Genomic DNA, 22,598 nt, shown 5'->3' on the forward strand with positions numbered 1-22,598 from the left:
ATAATGAAACTCTCCTAGTAAATGGAATTATAAATACAAACTCTTTATTAAGGAAGCTTTTTTTAATGGAAAGGGAGGGGAAGATATGTGTTGTGAGATATAAATCATGTTTATACAGTGGATGTGTAATTTTTATGTCTATCAAATGTCATGTGTGCATCCTATTGTAAACAACTCACACCTTCTGTCCTTTCAAGTAGTTTTTAAATAGAAAATATTGTTTTTCAGGTAGTTCTCTTTGAAGATCTTGCTAGACTGAAAGCACAATCATAAAGTCATCGCCATTTTTTGTGACTCACATTTTTCTGAAGTGCAAATAAATTATCAGTTTTAGCTTGAAGACTCATGGTGAAAAGATAGCGAGGCCCTTAGGAACAATCAGTCAACGACCTGTGAAATTTTTGCTCTAAGGTTTTCTGAAAAATCCTACTGCTGTGTAATGAAATATTACATATGATGAAAAACAACTTTCCTCCTCTAAACTCCAAACACAACTCGTTCTCTTGATTGTTGCCAAGCCTATTCTTTCAATATAGTTGATGCAAAAAACTTCGAGTAATTCGGTAAAACATTCTGCATTTCTCAGAAGCGTGAACACAGAAAGATCTTCCTGTATATACTTAGGTTCAACTGGCCATTATCCTGGAGACACAGAAGAGATCATGCCATTTTAATGAAGAGATAAGCACTGGAATTTATCATCACCTTGTCAACAATGATTGAAATCTAATTTAAAAAGAGGCATAGACTTTTGTGAATGTTAAGAAAGTATTTTAAGGTTTAAGAATGGAGGAACAGCAACAGAAACATTCACAAAAAAAATTCAGAAAGCAAAGTCTGGATTATGATGTACATGAAAATGTCAGATTCCTATGAAAAACCAGGTCAGAATTTATAGGGAATTTAAAATTCTTCCTGCTCTTCAGTGGAAGCATTAGGATGTAATGCATAAGCTGGTTATTTTCACTGCAGAAGATATTGAGAAATAAAATAATGAACAAAGCTGGTGGCTTTTTCAGTCCTTCACTGCCATCTATTGGGCATGAAGTGTATTGAGTGTTCTTAAAAATTAAAGCTAATGAACAAAGCAACTTCAAATTAGTGATTTTGTATCAATGTCATCCATCAAAGAAGATGAACTCTCCACAATGTGGGACCACCGACCCCCCTCCCCCTCCAAATTGTGATAAGATTGTAGGAAATGCGAGGAAAAAGCTTACATCTGAAATTGTTACATAAGTGAGTCAAGATAAAGTTCAGCTGGAGGAGCCCCAGAAGAACAGAAAAGTGAGGGATCCTTGAATAGTCTCTCTTCCTGTTAAGACAAGCAACACGCGACTTTCCCATTTGCAAAGAGATCAAAGCTAGAAAAATATAGTAAAAGCAGTGGGGGTTATTTATATGCTTATTTATTTAGGTTTTTACTGCATTGCTTAGAGTAAAAGAAAGGTTTTCTAAAAACCAAACGCAAACTTCCTATTTTTCACAGACTCCCCCCTGAGCAGACACAGTACATGTCATTTCTGCTTTCTTTCTGAAATACAGAATTATGAAAATATTTATAGACATATTTCCCCCTCCATTAGGCTAGGTATCCTTGAGTCTTGCAGAAGTACCATAATCATCCTTCTCTCAAGATAATGGTAATAAATTTCTAAGTCCCTTTTATTTTATTCTATCTTGCAATTTTAATTTCGTGAGTATTCTACCTAATTAACTTCTTGCAATTTTAATTTCGTGAGTATTCTACCTAAATAACTTCTTATTTAGGCAAACTAGATTTAGATATTCTTCACCAATATATGTCAACTGGGAACAATACTAATATCCGGTACATGACTCTCAAACTCATGGAGATTGAGTGCCTCCTAAGTTTTGCTCAGCAAAGAGTTGTATTTAATCCTAGCATTTACCTCAACTCTAGGTTTCACTAGACTTGAGTTTTCTTTAAATTACTGGATGTAGGTTCGTGAAGTATGGAAATATACATATTGTCTATCCCTTGAGTTCTGCTGCATTTTGATGCCAGTTTCAAAAATTTAATCTGTTAATATTTTATGAGGTTGACTCTGCTTTGATTTTTGAGCATTGTGCCTGAAGAAGTGACAAAACTTTATACCTGACAGAAAAGCTGAATAACAGAGCTTAACTTTATCCCTGTTACATCTTGACAGTCTATGTATAATCCCTACTCTAATACATTCATTAAAGAGGCTATCTGCTATAAAGTCAATTTCCTGACTAATGACAACTCTATAAATGTTACAGAAGAATACACCCATCCACATCCCCACCCCTTAAAAGAAAAATAATACAAGCTAAAAAAGTCTTTGTTGTTGTTGTTGTTAAAACATTTCTTTGCAGTTAAACAATGATTAAGCCTGCCTTTTAAGATAGGTCAATCCAATCGGCATCAGTAGAAAAAAAAAAAAAAAAGTGTTGAAGTGAGGTAAATGGAAAGACTTCTGGGAAAAGCAACACTTTATTCAGCATTCCCACATTTTCAAAGAAATTGTTGACTAAGATTTTTGAACATTATTTTTAGTGAACCCAGTACATGCCTAAATATTCCTGAGAAGAATTGAAGGAGTCGAATACTCCCCAGGTAAAGGAGGAAAACTTTGAGATATTTCAAGGTACTTTCATCTGTTTTCTTGCCGAAAGACAAGATTTTTTTTTTCAGAATTTCAAATGTAAATTTTCATCATTTGCCTGGCCTAAAAATTTTAAGCAATTTAATATTATTCTTTCATGTATCTTTTCAAAAAATCTTTTTCATTTTCAGACTTATAAAGGAAAAAGAAATAGGGCTGAATAGGACTGGTTGACAAGTAGATAGATAATCCATTTATATTGTATTTGCATAAGTATGGCTGTCAAAAAGATAATATAATTTAATATTTTTTTTGTTTTGCCACCCAAACCCTCTTCTTACCCAAAATTTTTTTGTCCCTTATCAAAAGGAATAGCTTAACTCCATGTTATAGGTGGGGTTTGGTGGCTATCATCATACAGGTAGGGCATGTTCTCTTTTCATTTGCATTCTTAGGAGCAGGAAAGTTAACATGCAAAGAGGGCTTAACGAGGGTCTAGGCTGTGAGACTTTTCCCTCATCCGAGGCATCATTCCATTGTTAAGCCTTGCTCCAGACTAATGCAGGATAAGAAACTGCCTTAGCTCACGTGTTCCAGAAGCCTGATCAATTCTTGTCTAGCAGAAGGCAACTCCAGAGTAGGTCTGATAATTTACCACAGCCTGCCAGGAGGGCTTTTGGGACAGCTCACCCTGTTACAAGATGGAGAACACCCCACTGCCCTGGCATCTACAGTGACCATGGTACTTGCAAAGAATGTGCGTCAGTCATTCTCTGTGCTGGAACTTGCTGTGAACTTGAAGCTCTTGAAGCCTAGACAGAAACAAGAGGCATTGAGTCCTGTGCACTGAATAATAAACTCACACATTCAGGCTGTCTTTCATGCAAAAAAAGTAAAAAACTTCTTTCTCTTGGTGTTTTTGTGGGAAGCCAACACCTCATCTCCCCACATAAGCCTGGAGCCAACAGATTCACTCCCAGCAGAAACACACACCTCAAGAATGATCATATTCATAGGTGCATCTACGCTGTTGAACAGAAAACATAATTCCAAAATAACTATTTTTTTTGGATCATGTATTTTCAAAATACCCAAATAAAACTTTTGAAAATGCTTTGCTCAGACAATATTCGTATTTGGAAAATATATTTTAAAAAAATTATTCTTTACATCCAAAAGAGAAGCTAGCAGTCTTTGGTGGTAGAAATGGCCACTTCCTCCTCTCCCATTACAGCAAAACCCACAGATCCAAAGTTTTCACTAACCAACTGGTAAACAGCCTCTAATTGTTTTTATGATACTTTGGCCCTCTTTAAATAGCTTATTCAAAAGGATTAAACATAACAGCCTCACTGCCTGTGTTCTCCTGACAGTGAGGTTATTTCTATTTGCATGTGCTGGAGGCTGGAACATGACCAGCACAGTTTCTCAAGGCAGGTTTCCTTTTGCTTCCTTCAAACTTTTTTCTGGATAGAGTAAATGGCTCAGAGGTGTTTTAAGATGTTTTATACTCTGTCTTTTAAGAAAGAAAGCACAGAACTGCCATGTATATGCTTAGTGTTCTTTGTTGAATTAAAGTACATTAAACCTTTCCTTAACGATTTAAGACTACATATGGATGTTCTAGATCATGATGAATATCATATTGATGGAGTAGGCAAGGCTGGTAGCATTTTCCCCTTATGAAATAAAATCTAGTGGCCACATGAAGATATGAGGGCTGCTGTGCATAACCCCCCTCTATAAGGAAATATAACACTTCCCTTAACGCATGTATTTTCTCTTGGTTTTGTCATATGCCTATTTTTAACAGATTTTGCTATTAAAAAAATCAATTCTTGATCCATATCTGTAGTAATGCACTCCCAATCCCAGGCAGGTGTTTCTACATAAGAGAAAGAGTTTCAGCTTACCTTGGAACATGTAAGGAAGTTAAATTAGAATTTTTCATAGCCTTCTCATTATAATTGGCTCTGTGCCAGCACAGAGGCTCTGGTCAGGCTTTAGCAATGTTTCTCAAAACCTGCAGCTGTTTCTATTGGCACTTTGCCAGTAGAACCCTCCTGGGTCATTCAGTAGTTAAGGATGAGCACAGAGATTCTCTGGGCTTTTTGGGGTGTTGTAGCAAGGCGTCAGGCTCCTCTGACACCTGTCCTCAGTTTTTAATTTTATTTCTGTTTTGTTTGTTATTTTGCTTTTATTAAAATTTATTGCTTTACAAAACACTCCTGAAGAGTCGTCTCACTATTATTAAGCCATTCTGAGAAGTGCTGGACATCTTCAGAGACTTGATAATTCTTCACTTATTTCATTATGGACAGGTGCAAGATTTTATCACATATCTACTCTACAACAGATGTAGATGACGTTAAATAGCTACCTCAGGTATAGATAACCTGAAGGTCGAAGCACAGAAATTACAAGACTGTGTTAAGAGGTCAGTAAAGTGAATGCGCATACATTTCTCCATACAAGCATCTCCAGCTAGATGGCTTCATTAAATGCTCCTCCTTCCTCAGATCTTATCCAGGAAGTGGCAGTCAACAGCTGATTTATCTCTATCCTTTTCATGGCTCTGGATTTTTCAGGATTCAGCTACATTCACAATTTAGTCATACCCTTTAATGGAGCAGGGAAGAATAGAAATCTGCATTAACAGGGAAGTTAAAAAGAGCCCATAAATAATTATTCTACATAACTTTTCTACCCTTTACAAATAGCAGTTTCTGTGGCTCAACAGAATGAAATCTAAGCATTTTTATTTTGAGCCTAAAAGGGTAAACTGAGTTCTCAAGGGATCAATTTTTTTTCCATAGGGCAGACACCTTCCTTATCATTTGTCTACACTGCTGCTGTTAAAATATTTACTTATTTTGCTGAAAATAGTTCTCCCTTTATAATAACTTACATTTATCCAAGACAGAAGCAAAGCAAAGAATAATTTAATGCAGTAAAGCCGACAAATAAAATAAAAAATGAGAAACTGCTAGTCACACAGCAACTAGGCAGGCAGGCTTGGCTATAATATGATCATCATTCAAGAAAGAACATACAAAAAAATAGCATGTGAATGAGCATAGTTTGCACCTATATGAGGGTTCTGTTTGTAAGAAGACTAAATAGACAGAGCAAGCAAAGACAGCTACCAGCACAGAATATATAATTCTCTTCAAAATGGATTTTTCTTGTTTTTCAAAGCTTAGAACCTCAATTCCATGAGATTTTTGAACCTACAGAAAGTTTTTAATTTACATATTTGACCTTCATATGTGCTCAATATAACCATTAAAGAAATCCACTAGAGCCTTTTCCTTCCTGAATAAGGAGTTATTTAGAGTAAATGCTGCTGTTTATTTTCAGTGATTGCAGGTTTCTTACTTAGAAACGTAACAACATTTAATTGAGAAGAAAGTACTGAAGTCTCTCTCCAAGTGAAAGAGTGAGAATGAATTCCAATAACACTTGGTTTGGATGTTAGACGAGGATGAGGAGAGTTGTTTGAGTTTAAGCATGTGAAGAAATGGCACAGCAAGTTTGCAGTGGAGAAAAAAAAGAAAGAAGAAAAAAGAGAATGGTGGAAAAACACCAGGGAGTAGAACTGGGACATGGACCATAAAGATTTCCTAATACAGTGACTACTTCATCTTGATGAATGGTACTTGTGTGCTGAGGACGAGGAGCAAGAGTGGTCAATACCAGGGTTTGGATGGCTGACAGCAGCATGGGGCAGATCTGGCTCACTCACAGCAGCAGAGGCAGGTGCTCTGCTGTGGATCTCACTGCAGTGACATGCTACATATACTCAGAAGTGAAAGAAGCTATTTGAGGCTAGAAGATCAGACTGCAACAGACTGTGCCTGAAAGAGCTTTGAAAAACAATCCAGAAATCAAGAGTGGGAAATTCAGTTTTGTACAGGAATACAAATAAACCACAAAAAGCTCAAATTGATGTTTATGTAAACCATGAAAGGAACTAATTGTCCATTAGATACATAAAGTTGAGATGTAATTTAGCTATTTTTCATGGACACTCATTGACTTTGAAACTCTTCATGTGTAGTCCAGCTGTACTATAAAGGAACATTTGAGACAATTCTGATAAATTTTCTACTGTATTTCATTCAGAGGCTGATATGGTTTTCTAAATTTCTATGCAAATAGAACAAATCAGTTCCTTAAAAAGGAAACTGTTTATTTTTATTCAGCACTAGTTATAGCTGTGATAATTGCAGCAAAGTTTTCCATGGAGGGAAGGGAAGGGAAGGGAAGGGAAGGGAAGGGAAGGAAGGGAAGGGAAGGGAAGGGAAGGGAAGGGAAGGGAAGGGAAGGGAAGGGAAGGGAAGGGAAGGGAAGGGAAGGGAAGGGAAGGGAAGGGAAGGGAAGGGAAGGGAAGGGAAGGGAAGGGAAGGGAAGGGAAGGGAAGGGAAGGGAAGGGAAGGGAATCATGTTTCTTTTTCAAAAACTTGTAAAGAGGGGCATCCTAAATGTATTCTTACCTTAAAAACCTAGTGGAATAGATTTTACTGTGTCTGTCAGATGTTAAAATTGAAATGTATCTTAATCCTATCCTCCAGCTTTCTAGTCCTCACTGTCATAATGCTATTAAGCTATTGCTGGTCTGCCTAGGGAGCCTTTAGTACCGACACAGAGTGAAATTGCATCACTTCCTCTGAAGTGGCATGAACTTCAAAGATTACCTCTGATCACTTTTATGCCAATTATTTAAAGCAATTCTGCACAAAGTAAATATCTATCTTAATCTATTTAAATTTGATTGTAGAAGACAACAAGCCTGCTTTTGGTTTTGACTCAGAGGACCCATGAGAACAAAAGAAAAAACCCTTAACTACACAGAACCAAAATCAATCTTGTCCCAACTGTCCCACAGAAAATAGGTTTAGGTGTTTTTAAAAAATGCATATTTATCAGAAGTTCTTTTGAATTTAGCATTTCATCTAGTTTTTAAAGTTCTTAACCATGATGCACTTGTTAGATATTTTATGTCAAATGCAAATCTTTCCCTTGAGCAAAACTTTTCTCAGCAGAGGGGAAAGGGATTTGAGATACAAGAGGCTGGTTTGTTTGGGTGTGATTTTTTTTTTTTTAATTGAGATGATGTTTAGAATTTCCATAGAAACTCATGGCATTTGAGCTCTCTTAGCTCCTGGCAAAATGTGCCACTACTATGTGGACTTAAGTTTCAGTTCTGCAATGTTTCTCACTGGATTGTTGCCTATGATACCCTGGAAAAAGAGGTCGCATTACAATAAACCAGTTTTACTCACAACAAGAATCTGTTTAATTTTGAATATTCCACTTTGTGATGTTTAATTTTCATAAAAAGACCTTCAAAGTCTTGCAACAGTACTTGGTATTACAGTAGTTCTACTTGTCTGAGAGCTGTGTGCAATCCTTCTCTTTCTAGGGATTTTTTTCTGTTGTTTGTTTTTGGTTTTGTTTTTGGGTTTTTGTGGTTTTTTGTTTGTTTGTTTGTTTTGGGGGGTTTTTTGGCAGAGAATTACCCAGTGTTGGAATTTCTATTTACTTACAGAAATCATAACTAAACAGGAGTTTTTAGTAAGTCACTCAAAATCTGAGAAGTTCTTCTCAGAAAATACAGATTGTTGGATATCAGGTTTTCCTTGTGTTGTTATGTGGTAATAATCTGTGTTTTGCGATGTATTTCTCTCTCTAGTTTTTTCTAACTCCTTTCCTGTATCCTTTCCTGTTCAAGTTTTCTTTCCTGTTAGCCCTGGTTTGGTGTGACCACCTCCTGGTTTCCTTCCTTTTTGATTTCCATCATGGTGTCCTTCATTCTGTCTAGAGAGATATATGCATCTTGACAAATTCTTCCCCAAAACCACATTTAACCCTTCCAACTGGTTTTTGCTTATCTTTGAATCCCTAACTCAAATCACTTTCTGATCCCCTATAATGGAACTGGCCAGAGCGGCTGATATGTATTCAAGGATTTATGATTAGCTCAAGAGCTTTTGAAAAAAAAATTCCTTAGTTTTTTCCAGCTCTCAAAAAGTATCATGAATTCTACACTATTTAGGTGCTTTATTTTCTTGAGAATAAAATATTCATCAAATTTCTGAATAGCAACCAAATAATTTTTTTTTTCTGAACATAATTTGGTTGTGTATTTTAAATGCAGATTCCTGCCTATTTCCTAAACTCAGAGGTTTGCACATAGATGTGAGCCATTCTTATACGCCCAGGAGAAATGAACTGCCACAGAAATAGTAATGAAACTTGAAATAGGAAGAAAAATCGTCTCCTGGTAAAGAAAACTATATTAAATACTCCCTTCTAATGAAAACATTTCTCTATTAACATTAGCAGGCATTTCCCCCTGACCTTGGGGGTCAGCATAGTGCTCAGCCAATTATCAGCATCATGTTCTGGGAGGAGAAGCTGCTTTTGGCCATGTGTCCATTCCCCTCTGCCTTTCCCCAGCAGTTCTGTTCACACTGTCTCACAAGGATGGGACTGGTGGCTCCAGCCAGAACAAATTTGTCACATGTTCCCTTTGAGGGTATCCTCTGCCTGAAACCCCTCTCCGGAGAGAAGATGATCATCATTTTCCTTCTTTGCCAGTGTCTATGCCTTCAAGAGGCATAGAAATCCTCTATATGTTCATCTAACACTGAAACACGGGTTTATTGTCTTTTAAAATTTTTTTTTTCACTTGTGGTCTGAAATTTGAAAATTAATTATTTGCCTCAAGATGTCCATTTTTAATACAAGAAAAAAACCCCACATCATTAAGCCCCCTGGTTCTAAAGGGGCAAAATGAGTTAATGAATCTGATTTATGATATTTTATATTTTCTGGTTATGTTGGGACTTTTGGGATTATTTTAATTATTTTCTAAACTAGCCAAAAATATCTAGCCTCACTTTATCAGAAATAAAAGATTTCAAATAATAATATCAGTTCTAAATTTTAGAAAACAAACCAAACCCTCATAAATCAAACCCTCACACATGGTATTAACTTAAAATTGACTTCAGATGGCTTTTGCTCCTAGCTTTTCAGCTTTCAGGGCAAAGAAAATTGTATCTTTTGAGCTTCATAATAAAATCTGGCAACACTGAAAATACTGTTTGTCTTTTTTGCTACTGGTGCGTTATTGACTGGAAGTTCTGCAGAACTAGAGGTTTCTGACTAGTTTTAGATCATACATAAGGCCTCAGATTTGATTAGAAGCGGAGCATAGGAAACTTTTGAACTAAATGTGACTTTGGATTTGTTGAAATTATGAAATGGAGCACAAAATTAATGCCCTTGTAAAGTGATATCCCACTTTAGAGAGACCCAAAATAAAAGAAGCTAAATATGCTTTTTTAATTCTCTTCTGTAGAAGCATGTAAAAAATCTTGTGTGCTTGCTTCAGAACCTTCTCCACAAAAAGTAGCAAGCTTTGTTGTAAGCAGGCCTCAAGAAACATCATCAGATGTGTTTCTGTCTTGGTTTGGGAAGACAGGTATCTGCCAGGGAAAGCTGGTTTCCCTAGGAATGGAGAATGTAAACCACCCCCCCCCCCCCCCCCCCACACTTTTCCAATTATAAATTTGCAGTTAGAGGCTTTTAGGCCAAAGATTTGGGGATAGAAATAACAGTTCTTTACTAGTATGTATAACAAAGCAAACAAAAACAACGACTACAGCATTAATAACAGAAACAGTACTAAGAACCTCAAGGGCTTTACTTCACAAAAACCCAGGGCAGTTTGGTCTTGATGCCATTGTAGGATCCTCAGAGCACCAAGCTGAAACAGTGGAAAGTCTCGGGTTGGTGGCTGGGATGGCAGGATGTCCTGGCAGGCAGGGGCAGGGTGTCCTGGCAGGGCAGGGGGTGCAGGGTCATATTGTAATAAGAGGAGCAGTGCCAATGAAACTGTGACAGTGGGCGGGGCAGGGCTGGCCCAGCTCCCACAGGGCGGCAGAGAAACTCAGAATTCCAGGGGGAGCAGCTGATGGTAGATTTCTTCTCCAGAGACGGTGAACTCCTCTCTCAGCAAGCAGTAACCTAGCCGTTGTCTCTCCCCAAACACTGAAAACCAGAGTGCCAAACTGCCTCAAGCTCTGTACTTTGCCTGCCCCAAAACTCATGTTATCCCTCCCTCCGAGCTTTGACCACCCTTTGTTTTTATTTAAGTAGTGTTAAGTATCCAGCACTTAATTTCCTTGGTAACTTATGGGGAAAAAATTCTTTAGAGGAAAAAGGAACAAACCTAACCCCCCACAGTTTAATAGATATGTTTAGCAATGCACTTTTCCTTATTGTACCCAGTAACAGTGATCAGATCTTATTATGAAAAATTTTTTAAGTTTTGTGAATTTTTTTATAAGAAGTGATCAAAAGTAAAAATCAATAGTAAAGCAGATGTATTGATTAGGCCTCAATTTTAGCAGGTTAAAAGACTGCTCTGCAATATGGAAGGCTGTCAGGAGAGGGAGCAATCTACCCATGGACTTGCAGCCGTTCACCATCCTGGCTTGACTTTTAAAACCCATCCTACTTAACAGCTGAGGCAGGAATTGGATTTCTCTTTATTTCAGAAATGTGGCATTCGGCACAGTTTCCTTTGTGTCTAAGAGCATGAACAGAAGGAAGAGAAGCAGGAAATCTTTATGCAGGTGAAGAAAATAACTTGTGAAGTAATTTTCAATTATAATGTGAAGAAAAGTTTGCAGCAATAGCAGTCTGGAAGGGTGGGAGGCCTGGCAAGCAAAGGTGAAATTAGTAGAAGCAGAGACTTCATGGTTTTCTGTAGACAACTCTCTAAGTGTTTTACAATCCAGTTTATAAATTCGTGCTAAACATAACAAAAAGTCACCTTGTCTCGGCAGGTTTCTTGTACAAAATTCTTGTATGGAGTAGAAAAATAGCCCTCATATGAATAAAGGCAACATAATTCTAAAATTTAAGGGCAAGAGGAAAGTAATAAGCATTTTGCTTTGCATTTGAATGTTTTACAATATACCTGGACATTAAATACAAAAGCACTTTAAATTTAATCCCATACAGACTCGCTGTTCTTCAACAAACAGCACTCATCACACAGAAGAAATGTGTAATAAAAGTAAGATGATCATAATTGCAAATATTTCAAATATCTTTCCTTATTTGATTTTTTAATGTTGTGAGTTATATTTGTATTTTTCAGTTACTGAATATTTGTCTCTTACATGAAGAACCTCTCAAACACACATGCAAGCACATTGCCTCAAGTGACCCCCCCATCAGGTTAATATGCACAATTTTTCCACTTGTATCAAGCAAAATTATTCCAACACTAGTCTGAAGGGTTTCTTTAAGAGCATTTATTGGCAGGCTAAATTATTAGTACACTTTAAAATGGTGCTCTTTGCAGTATTGAGGATGTGACCATGTATTTATATTTTAACATTTATTTATTGATGGCTTTCCTAATGATGGATGAACTGCAATTCTTACTCATGTGAGTAGCAGTCTGAAGCTTTTGCTGTAAAATGGTATAATTCATGTGAGTAAATGCTGCCTTTTAGAGCCCTAAATTCTTTATTATGTTCCCAGTCTTGGCAAAGTTTACTCAGGAAAATAGTCATTACCCAGCGTTAGGAGTACTTTGAAAAGTATGAGCGTTCACAACTTTATCCTCAGTGGATCTTAATTAATCAGTGTAGATGAGATAACTCATACTTCCATAAAATAAGGCCTCTGAGGTGTTGAACTATCTGTCTTAATTGCTAGCAGCTGAAGGAATTTGGGGCTGAGCAGAATTAGCCTCTCATTTGGAAACATTTACGTATCAGATGCATTGATTCTATTAACTAGGACTGAAAATTGATAGCTTGCTGCCCTGGAGAGCTTTCCCCTGTGGGGAAAATTAAAAAAAAAAAAAAATCAGCAATCAAAACCCAAACCAAGCCAAACAAAACCAACCAACAAACAAACAACAAAGCAGCATGCCTCTCTAAGATCCAAATCAGGATAGCCATAATTTTCTTCTCCCTCATTCTATAGCCTTAAGCTGCCAGCTCAACAGCTAATTGATTTACACCCTGCTAGCAGGGTCAAGACTGTGCTAAATGCTCCTCATGCACCGTTGCCTTCTGCCATCAGAGCAGCCCAAGGCAGGAGGGGTTGTAGCTTCTGCCAAGTAGAAATATTGCACTGGGTGCTCACCCTTCACAACCTCTCCCTGTGGTTTTTTCCAGATGCAGCAACACCAGAAAGCAGAGGAGGCAAAATTAGAAACTAGAAAGTGAAGTTCTAAACCAGATGATGATGGCTGAATAAAAGACCAAGAACAATGAGCAAAAAAAGCTGGGCACAGAGCAAATAATGTCAGTTAATCAATTAGTTTGCTGTAAGATAGTAACTGAAATTTGGAAAAAGGCATCACAAAAGGATAAGTAGTCCTTTATCTTCCTCAGTGCATTTTAAGATGGCAAGTGTTAAAAAGAGAGGGTACTCTTTTGCTTCCTATTCCCCCTTCTGTCAGAAAACCTGTCATCCTCAGGAAATACTCTAGACACCAATCCATTTTATTAAATTAAAAATCTAATCATTGAGGTGTGATGTGGGAGAGCTGAGTCTGACTTGCAGCTCTTCACTGTCACTTGTTTTCCAGGTTCCTGATAATTTTTATCATACTGTATTATTTATACACTTACATTAAATAGTTGATATATCATATTTCAAATATATTAAAATTTATTTCATAATGGATCCCTTCCAGCTGGATGTATTATATGATTCTGCAAACATACAGATATATTTTATTGCTGGTTGTTTATTAATATCAGCCATCAGTTAGAAAAGGCACATGGCTGGTTGGTCCAGGGACACCTCTTTAGGAAGAATGTCTTTGCCAACACCTTATCTTAAAAATCAAAAAGAACTTGTGATAGACTTGGAGGAATAAGGTGACCCAAAGGAATTTACAAAAGATAAGGAATGTGTAATCTGTCTTTGAACTCAGCAGGACAGATTTGGGCAGACATAGTAAAAAGGCAAGAACTGCACTCACAAACACCTTGGCTCTGATTACTGATACTTACACACAGGCCTAACTAGAGATGCCCCACTGAAGTCACTTCCTAAAATTAGGAAAATGCCTAAATTCTCTGACAAGCCAGCTCTTTGAATGTTAATATTTGCTGTAAAAGTCTATATAACCAAGTCAAATACAACAGCATTCAGACCTGAGATCAGGAAAGAGTTTAAAATGAAGCTGCAATTGCACTCATTTAGATAAGATGCCTTTTAGTCAGCCCAGCCTGAGTGAAAGTTTATTATCCTTTCCTCACCACAATTCTGGCAGCTGGGACAAAGACTGACAGGAATCAGATCTACCAAGGGAATGGGATGGGTGTTGTATTTTTCCAATATGAAAAACACAAAATATATTTTTCTATACAAATAAAAAAATCAAATACTTTGAAATGGTATCCACATTTTAGATGAATTAAAGGTATGTATAGATCACAGAATCATGTGATCGTATAATCTTTCAAATTGGAAGGGTCCCATAAGGATCATAGATGAGGAGGTCTCTTTTCTGTTAGGGTTAAAAAAAAGAAGTAAACACATATTTTTATTGGGTCAGTGTGGCTTCCTATGTTTTTTCATGTTTTGTTCTTGGTCCTGTGAGCTATATGACTCATTACTAACTAGGGAACAAAGACAAAGTATGTGTTTCAAGCACTCAAACTGTTCAGGCAGGTGTTCTGTGTGCTCTCTGGGGTGTGTGCATGTTGCATGTGCACGCATGTGATTGTGTAAAGTCCTCATCCTCCATACCCTCTCTGCTATTATCTATCCACAGTCAAGAACAATTTCTTTAGGATAGCACTCAGCATTTACCAGAGCCTTGGGGATGTGGCAACCAGAACAGTAGAATATCCTTTTGATAGATACACAGACACACAGATAGAGGAATTACTAATTACAACTTTGGATTGAAGAAAAGGCAATGGCAATACCTTTGAAATTTGTGCAACTTGCTGATGGAACTACTTCTGTCCCTAATACATTTCCTTTATGGGCCATAGTTCAACACAGCCCACATATACTTTTTCTAAAAGGATAGAGAAAGCTCTCTGCTTTGAAGGAAGGATGTCCAGGTATTATCTGTAGCTATAGTTTGAGGCATTTGCTACATTTAATCCTTCTCTTCAAATTGTGTTGCTGTCCTCTTTCCCACAACTGCCTATTTGAGAAATAACTAATCAGCAGAATTTGCAAAATATTTATACACACAGATCTGTTCTGACAGAACTTCACTGATACTAGGATTAGATGTGATCTCTCCCAGAAGGCAATGAGGGTGAACAATAGTTTTAGCCTTTGTTTAGATAACTTGGATCTTACCTAAAAAAAGACTGAAAGAGCCTCCAAGATGACAGACTACAAAAGCCAGATTAATGCAAGTTCATATAATTCCTTTCATAAATTGCAGAAAGTCTGACTAAAAACATTTAAGCTTTGTCCCAAAAACTTCTACCAAAAAAACTTCTTTATTCTCTCCTGTTTGTGGTTAAAAACATTCTTTTCATTTGCTGCCTCAGTACTGTCATAGTTAATTTACGACTTTGTCTTGTTTCACCTCTGTCCTTTAGTTTAAACAGCTGTATCATCTTCCTGATATTGAATGAAAAAACACCCTAAAGACATTTTTAGACAGACTAACTCAACCTTTGATTTTTTTTAAAAAATACAGTTGCTGTCACTTATTATACAAAAGGAATTTATTCTTGTGATCTTCTGAACATATCTCTTGTGCCTTTGTCCCATTCTGAATCCTGCTTCCCTAGACATGGACAACTACTGTTATACATGGAGCCCTACCAATGATTCATATAAAGGCACTATTGTTTCACTCCTTCTGTGTGGATATATCCTTCCTTGCTTTTTTCACAGACACATCACATCATCCAGATTTCCTGTGATGGATTAGCATACACAAGCTTTCCTCCTCTTCTGTCGTTCTCAATACTTAGCTCCCAAATTTATAATAGAGATTCCTGGTATTAGTCTCAAAGTGCATGACCCTTCCCTTCACAGTCTTGAATTCCTTCCCATCTCTAATACTTGGGTCCTCAAGGTCGTTCAACTTTTGTTCTAATCTCTTCCTTATCCAGCTCAAATACTGGTTTCTCATAAAGCACACTGCAACACAGCAGGCTGTCTTAAAGTTTGATTATACTTTGGTGGAAGTCCTATTTGTTTCCATGCTCTCATTTCCCATTTTCCATCCTGTCTTTGCCCTTACGCTCAGTATAATTATTCTTACTGAGAAGGAAAGCAAAATATTAATCTAGTCTGAGACTAGATTTTGATTATCTTTAAACTGTACCTAGTCATCACAGCATGGCATAGTGATTCTTTATTCCTTGACCTCTTTTCCCACACAGATAAAGGTCTAGGAAACCCGTTATAGGAAATATGTTTTAACCTTTTTGTTGTTGTTGTTGTTGTTTTCTTTAAAGACACATCTTAGTTTAGCTTTCAAAAATCCTTAATTTATCTCAGTATCTCTGGGCTTTTTAGGCAGAGGTCTCATCACTCACCTCTCTGCCATATGGTTAATCCTAATATATGCCTTTCAGGCTTAATGATTCTTCTTCAATCTTTTGCTTGCCTGCAAGATCCTCACAGCTTTCACAGACAAACACATGATCCTTGGGGCTTCTCACCAGTTTCCTTTGCATCTCAGTCCAGCAGAGACCCACATGGGCACGAATCATGGACTGCACTCATGATGGTCATGTTTGGACAGACCTTCCTGAGAATCATGAGAACCCATTTGGTGCAGGAAGCATGTTGAGATGCATTTGCAGGTTGTCTTCCCATTGCAGCCTGCACTAACAATAGTTACGAAATCTGCAGCAGTAAGATTGCAGGTGCCACTGAACCAGAGCAAGGGAAAATTACTGTCATAGAACCTCTGGAAAATACTAGCCAAGACAACCTGAGCAAATGCAGAGCTGGAAGTCAAAAGCCAGCCACAGAAATTGCAAATGAGAAGTTCATTTCTCATTACATGGAATAAGGTATATAGGCAAGTATGTCATAAAAGTTTATGTTATTCCTGTTGTGTGTAATTATTTTGACTGTAATGTTTATTGCTAGAGCTTGTCGTTTTATAAATATTTCAAGTTTTTGTTGTTAACTTTTGGCTTCATTTATTATCTGGCTATGTAAAGTATAATGCTCTCACTAAATGCATTGCTCTTGTTATTAATTTTAGGATACATTTTCCTCAGCTATGTCTCCCTCTTAAGTACCTCCATTCATCTGATCTTCCTTCCTTCGGTTCTGAGCTAAACCTAAGAGTGAGTTGGTGTAAGTGTCTTCCAAATGTATCCCACCTCTTTTAAAGACCTTTTCATCAAAAGTTCCCTTCTTGATACCAGAAGTCCCACTGTCCAAGTGCTCAGGTTCCCAATACATCCTGTTTGGTGAATATTTCCTACTTGTTCATGATTTCAATACCTTTCCTTACCGAAAATCCCAAAATATCTCAGGACGAAAGGAACCTGATACAACTCTGCTGCTGCAACCAGAGTCACATAGAGACAGTGGGCCAGGACCATGTCCAGAAGGCTTTTGTACATCTCTAAGATGGAAAACTCCACAACCTCCCTCGACAACTTGTGCCAGTCCTCAGTCAAACTCACAGTGAAAAGATGTGTCCTCTTGTTCAGAGAAAAACTCCTGTGTTCAATTTGTGTTCATTTTCTTTGGTCATGGGCACCACTGAAAAATACCTGGATCTGTCCCCTTTGCCCTCTCATTTCAGGTAATAATGGTTCTCCTGGAGACTTTTCTTCTCCAGGCTCAACAGTCACAACTCTCTCTCTGCAATTTCTCATAGGAGAGGTGCTCCAGTCCCTTAATGATCTTAATGATCTTCACTGTATTCTCTCCAGTGTGTCTCAGTTTCTCTTGTATCAGGGGTCCAGAATTGGACCCTTCACTCCACGTGTGGTCACCCCAGGGCCAAATAGAGGGGAAGGATCACTTCCCTCCACCTGCTGGCCACTCCTCCTAATGCAGCCCAGGACATCACTGGCCTTCTTGGCCACAAGGGCACACTGGCTCGCATTATTGTCATATCATTTGCTTGTCTGTAAGACTGCAATTCCTTTTGCAGTCCTATAAATTATTTAGGATACTTTCTGAATTTTCTTGATCGAATTAATTTTAATTAATTAATTAAGTTTAATTTAATTAATACATTGTCACAACATTCCCACTCTTTTTTTAAATTTAAAATTGTCTCCTTGGTGTCTGTTTAATAACCTATAAACTATATTATAAATATAAAAGTATTAAACTTATAGTAAGTATTCAACTTACTGTAAGTTTAACAACCTATTATTTAATAACTATATTAGATTATATTTATACTATTATATCATATATTATATTTATATTATTATACTATATTTAATAACTATATTGCTATCTATTTTATCTTGTTTATTTCCCCAATGGAAACTTTGTTTTTCTTGATATATGTCTCATTTTTAAAAAAATTGCAGTTAATCTTGGTTAAATGTCCTTTTTGAAACTTCAGTAGTCCTGCATTAATGATCTTCCCATGCTTTTTAAAATCATACTTTTAAATTTAATAGAGTAAGTCCAGCATCTTCCAAATTTCTTTTCAATGTCTGATTCAGACAATGTTTTAGGTTTAAAACACCTTGTGATTAATTTGACTATGCTAGAAGGAAGCAATATTACCTTTACTTGAATATTCATTCACTGACTCTTTTCCTTTCCTACATATTTGACTTTTGTAAGTGATGCCAAACTATCCCTGTAAACACATTCTTCTCCTTATTTTTAAATTTAACAATTAAAAAAAATTTAGATGTTCCTATGCCCTTTCATTGTGAAATAATTTATGCACATTTAGGCAGAGTCCTTCTATAATATCGATTACTTTACATTCTTGTCCTTCCAGCGCTTATTTTTTTCATATAAAAATATTTATTTTCAGTTTTGGAGAAAAATTTTTAGGATGTTATATTTGAGTGGCTGTAATCAGCAGCTCTGATTACTTGAAATTGTCCCTTCCACTATCACTGACCCTGAATTTATTTTTCCAACAGCACCGTATCACTGAATTGCCAAATTACCTATATGTCATAGTTTCTGTAACAATGCTCATAGTAATCTGTATAATCTGCATAATTTCCATTTTTCCTCAGTAAGGTCTAAATGAATTTTAGAAATTATGGGGTCAGGTCCAATTATATAGGAGAGAAATATCAATTACGTGAAAATTTGTGAGATTTAATATGGACAACAAACCAAAAAGTACCCCAAAACAAGGAAAGAATTCAGAATTTGCAGTTTGAATTCACTTCTACAAGCTCATGAGCCCCACCAAAATCTCAGAGACAATCTTGCCCAAGGCAAGACAAGTCCTAAAATGCTGTTGCTGTAAGAGATATATTAACTATCTCAATTCAGGCAGGATTTCTTTAAGAACTCTTGCAGAAAATACATGGTACTCTGTGGAGGACAAATTGGAAATATTGTCTGTAAAACTAGTGTCTTTTCTCAGGGAAAATAGTGAAGTAACTCAGGTGCTAAATTTATACCCATGGGTTTTGCTACACATTATCAGGCTACTCCAGAGAGGGAAGGACCTAATGAGAATGAAGTTTTCACACATAAAACTAGAATGGCTGTTATCTAATCAGTTATTGCCAGCAAGCATTTTGGCTGCTATGCAGTATCTGTGAAATTATCCATAAATTTCAAAAGTTCACAGTGGAAGTACATTATTATTGGTTTCCATTTGTGTTGAGCGTCTGTTTAAAATGTTTGTTATCCGTTTAATCAGGAAGCAAACCTCCCTCCTGATCTGTGAATTACTCATTGGTCAAATGCCAAATCACCATCAAGAGCCAACAGCAAATAATCTACATGATTAGCTTTTAGCATTTCAGGGAGTGGGTTTTGATCTCAAACAGTGAGCGCCATATGGCTCATTGCCTTATTGTATGATTCCTGGAGTGCTTTTCAGAAATTAGCATTACATTATATTTTTATGATACAATTACTTTCTGTATTTTTTTTTTCTCCTGCATCTTAGGTATCTAAATTTTATTGCATACTATGCAGAACATAAAGAAGAGAGAGATAGATCTACTTCATTACTGCCTCTCTGTTAATACTCAGCATGGGTGCTTCAGGAGGAACAAAAGTGCAAGGCACCTGTATATATACACTTCTTAATATAATTTCCCAGGTTTTGGCCATCTGTGTCTCATGGGTTCTTCAGGCATGAGACATGTATTTGTGCTTGATCTCTTTTGATATTATTTTCCTCTGTGAATTTTTCAACTCTCTTTTTGAGCCCATAACAGTACTACTCTGGAGGCGTTAAATTTTTTTCTTGTTTTTTTTTGATGGTGATGATGATGTTGATGATGATGATGATAAGGCAGGGTGGAGTGTGCTGTGTCCTTCTGATTATAAAGAAACAACATATATACAAATTCATCTTGAGTGAACACCGTACAGGTTGAGAAAAAAAAAAATCAGAGAAAGGTATGTCTTTATCAAAGCAAGAAAATTTTAAAATGTAACTCGTTTGTACTAAGCTTAAAAAGTCCTAATTGTATCAGCAAGTAAAGAAATTTGGTTAAAAAATAACAGTAAATCTACTGCTGGATAGTTCTACAAAAGGAACATTTAAAGTCCTTTCAAAACTGATGTAATTCTGTATTTGTATATGCAGTTTTATTAAGAAACTAATACATGGAAATATTATTTTGGTGCAATGCATTTTCTCCTTACAAAATCCAGAAGTCTAACACTGTGTTTTGTGTTTTCTCAGTTACAGATGCTGATGTACGTGAGTAAAATACAACCTCTCTATATGTATTTTTACTTCACTACCTTCCATATTCCCATCATACCAGCACTACAACTCTTAAAACTCAGGTTAAATGTCTTGTATATTTACAGACTGAGTAAACAAAACACCAAAATAATACAGGAAATTTTTCTTAGCAAGTGATAATTTTTGTAACCACAAATTAAAACAACAGAAGACTAGAAATAAGGATCAAAAGATATATCAAGTTAGTAGGCTCTTCATCAAAGGCTTATTGCTCTATTCTTACGTCAGAAATTCCCTACACAGTATATATATATGTATATACTAGAGAGAGAAAAAGGCAGTAAGAAATCTTATTTGCTTACCTGATGACCATGCAACATGTTTTAGGCATGAGAAAAGTTACACTGAAAAATTAATGGCTGTGTTTAAAAATGGGTCTTATATTACCTTCTTGAAAAGCAGCACATGATAATGAACAAAATAATGAAAAACACTGATTCTCTGTGTGAGAAAACCCTGTCTGACTTTATTCTCGTGTTTGTCTTCTATGACATTCATTCTGCATTGGATACTGTATCTCCAGTTCTTCTCTCGTCCGCAATAGCACATCCCACTGCAGAGCTGCCTGGATGGGTGCGTCACTTACCCCCAATGCTGCTCCAGAGATGGTGTCTCAGGATAAGAGATATTGTGATGCTAAAGCTTGTGTGACATTATACACAGCAGAGGGACTTGGAGGACCCTGTTTTGATGTAATTGTAACTGTTACACAACCCAGCATGTTTAGTCTTATGCATAGGAACCTCTGGAAAGTGAGAACACTACAGAAGCAGTAAGTGCAGCTGCTTCTCTGGGAAACATTGTTTTTCTCAGATATAGCAATTAAATACAACATGTCTTCTCAATGTTCAGTTTTCTACATCTGTTTTTGAGTGGATGTCAATGGGGTTGTCCTCTGATCCTGTAGGCCATAAAATGTCACGTCATCACAATATTTTAGCTGCGGAGATATCACTGCTAACTCCTGTGGAACCAGGGTGAAAATGTGCTCTCACTTATATTTAACAGCTCCAGCATCTGAAAAGTCTGTTTTTTCAGAGTAGGCAGCTTTTTGTATACAGTTCCTCATTTTATGAATGCTAGTTTTGTGGTTGTGGCACTGTGGGGCTGTGGCTGCCGTGGTGATGCCTGTTTGTCCTCAGTGTCCTGTGTGCCTATTTCACCACTCACACAAGCAGCCTGGTGTTGCGGTGGGGACAGCAGCCAAAGGTTGGTGTATAACATCCAGTACACAGAGGGCAATTCTGTGTAACTGCTCCTTAAGGTATTAACCTATAATTAGTCCAGAGCCAGTAAGCTACAGGAGAAGAGAAGCTTGAAACAGAGCATTGAGTCAGATGGAAAGGATAGTTCAAAGCTCCAATAACCTCTCTGAAAAAGTTCACCTTTCCCTTTGTGCAAGCACTGAAATAGTTTGTTTTCCAAATCATTTCCTTTTGCAACTCATCCACTTACTACTCAGCAACTTTTCACTGGTGTGAGCTACTTTTATACTTTACTCTACAGACTATTTTGGTTTTGATTACAACTGTAAAGCTGCTGATGGTACTTGAGCTCAATGTTTGTTTGGCAGAAGTGTGTGCATGCCTTCCACACAGAGCCCCTCAGGCTTGTGCTGCAGCCTCTCTGAAAGCAAGAGATTCTTACTTGTAAATTATCTTGTGTGTCCTCTTTCCTTTCAGGCTGATGTCACACACCAAGCCACAGTGATTCTGGCAGCCATTGGAATAATAGCTTATCTGTAGCCATGTGACAGATTACAGCAAGCTAAGATTTCCTATAACCTTAACTGGGCCACATGACTGAAGCCAAGTAATCTTTTAATTGTACTCTTCTTTGTTATGGCATAATGAAGAACTAGAAGTAAGCTACGTCTTTGCCAATACCAAAAAAAAGAAACGGTGTTGCTTAAATTGGTCACTGGATGCAGAAGCTAACAGAAAACCAAAGAAAGTATACAAAATGAGATGTTTTCATATTTTATTTCTTAAATATTTTCTGAAGGAAATTGAAGATATTAAAATCTACTGTTATTTATAAGGGTTGGTGTGAAAGTCCTAGGAATTAGTCCACTGGGAAGG

This window comes from Sylvia atricapilla, chromosome 1 (assembly GCF_009819655.1).
Source record: "Sylvia atricapilla isolate bSylAtr1 chromosome 1, bSylAtr1.pri, whole genome shotgun sequence".
Classification (NCBI taxonomy): domain Eukaryota; kingdom Metazoa; phylum Chordata; class Aves; order Passeriformes; family Sylviidae; genus Sylvia; species Sylvia atricapilla.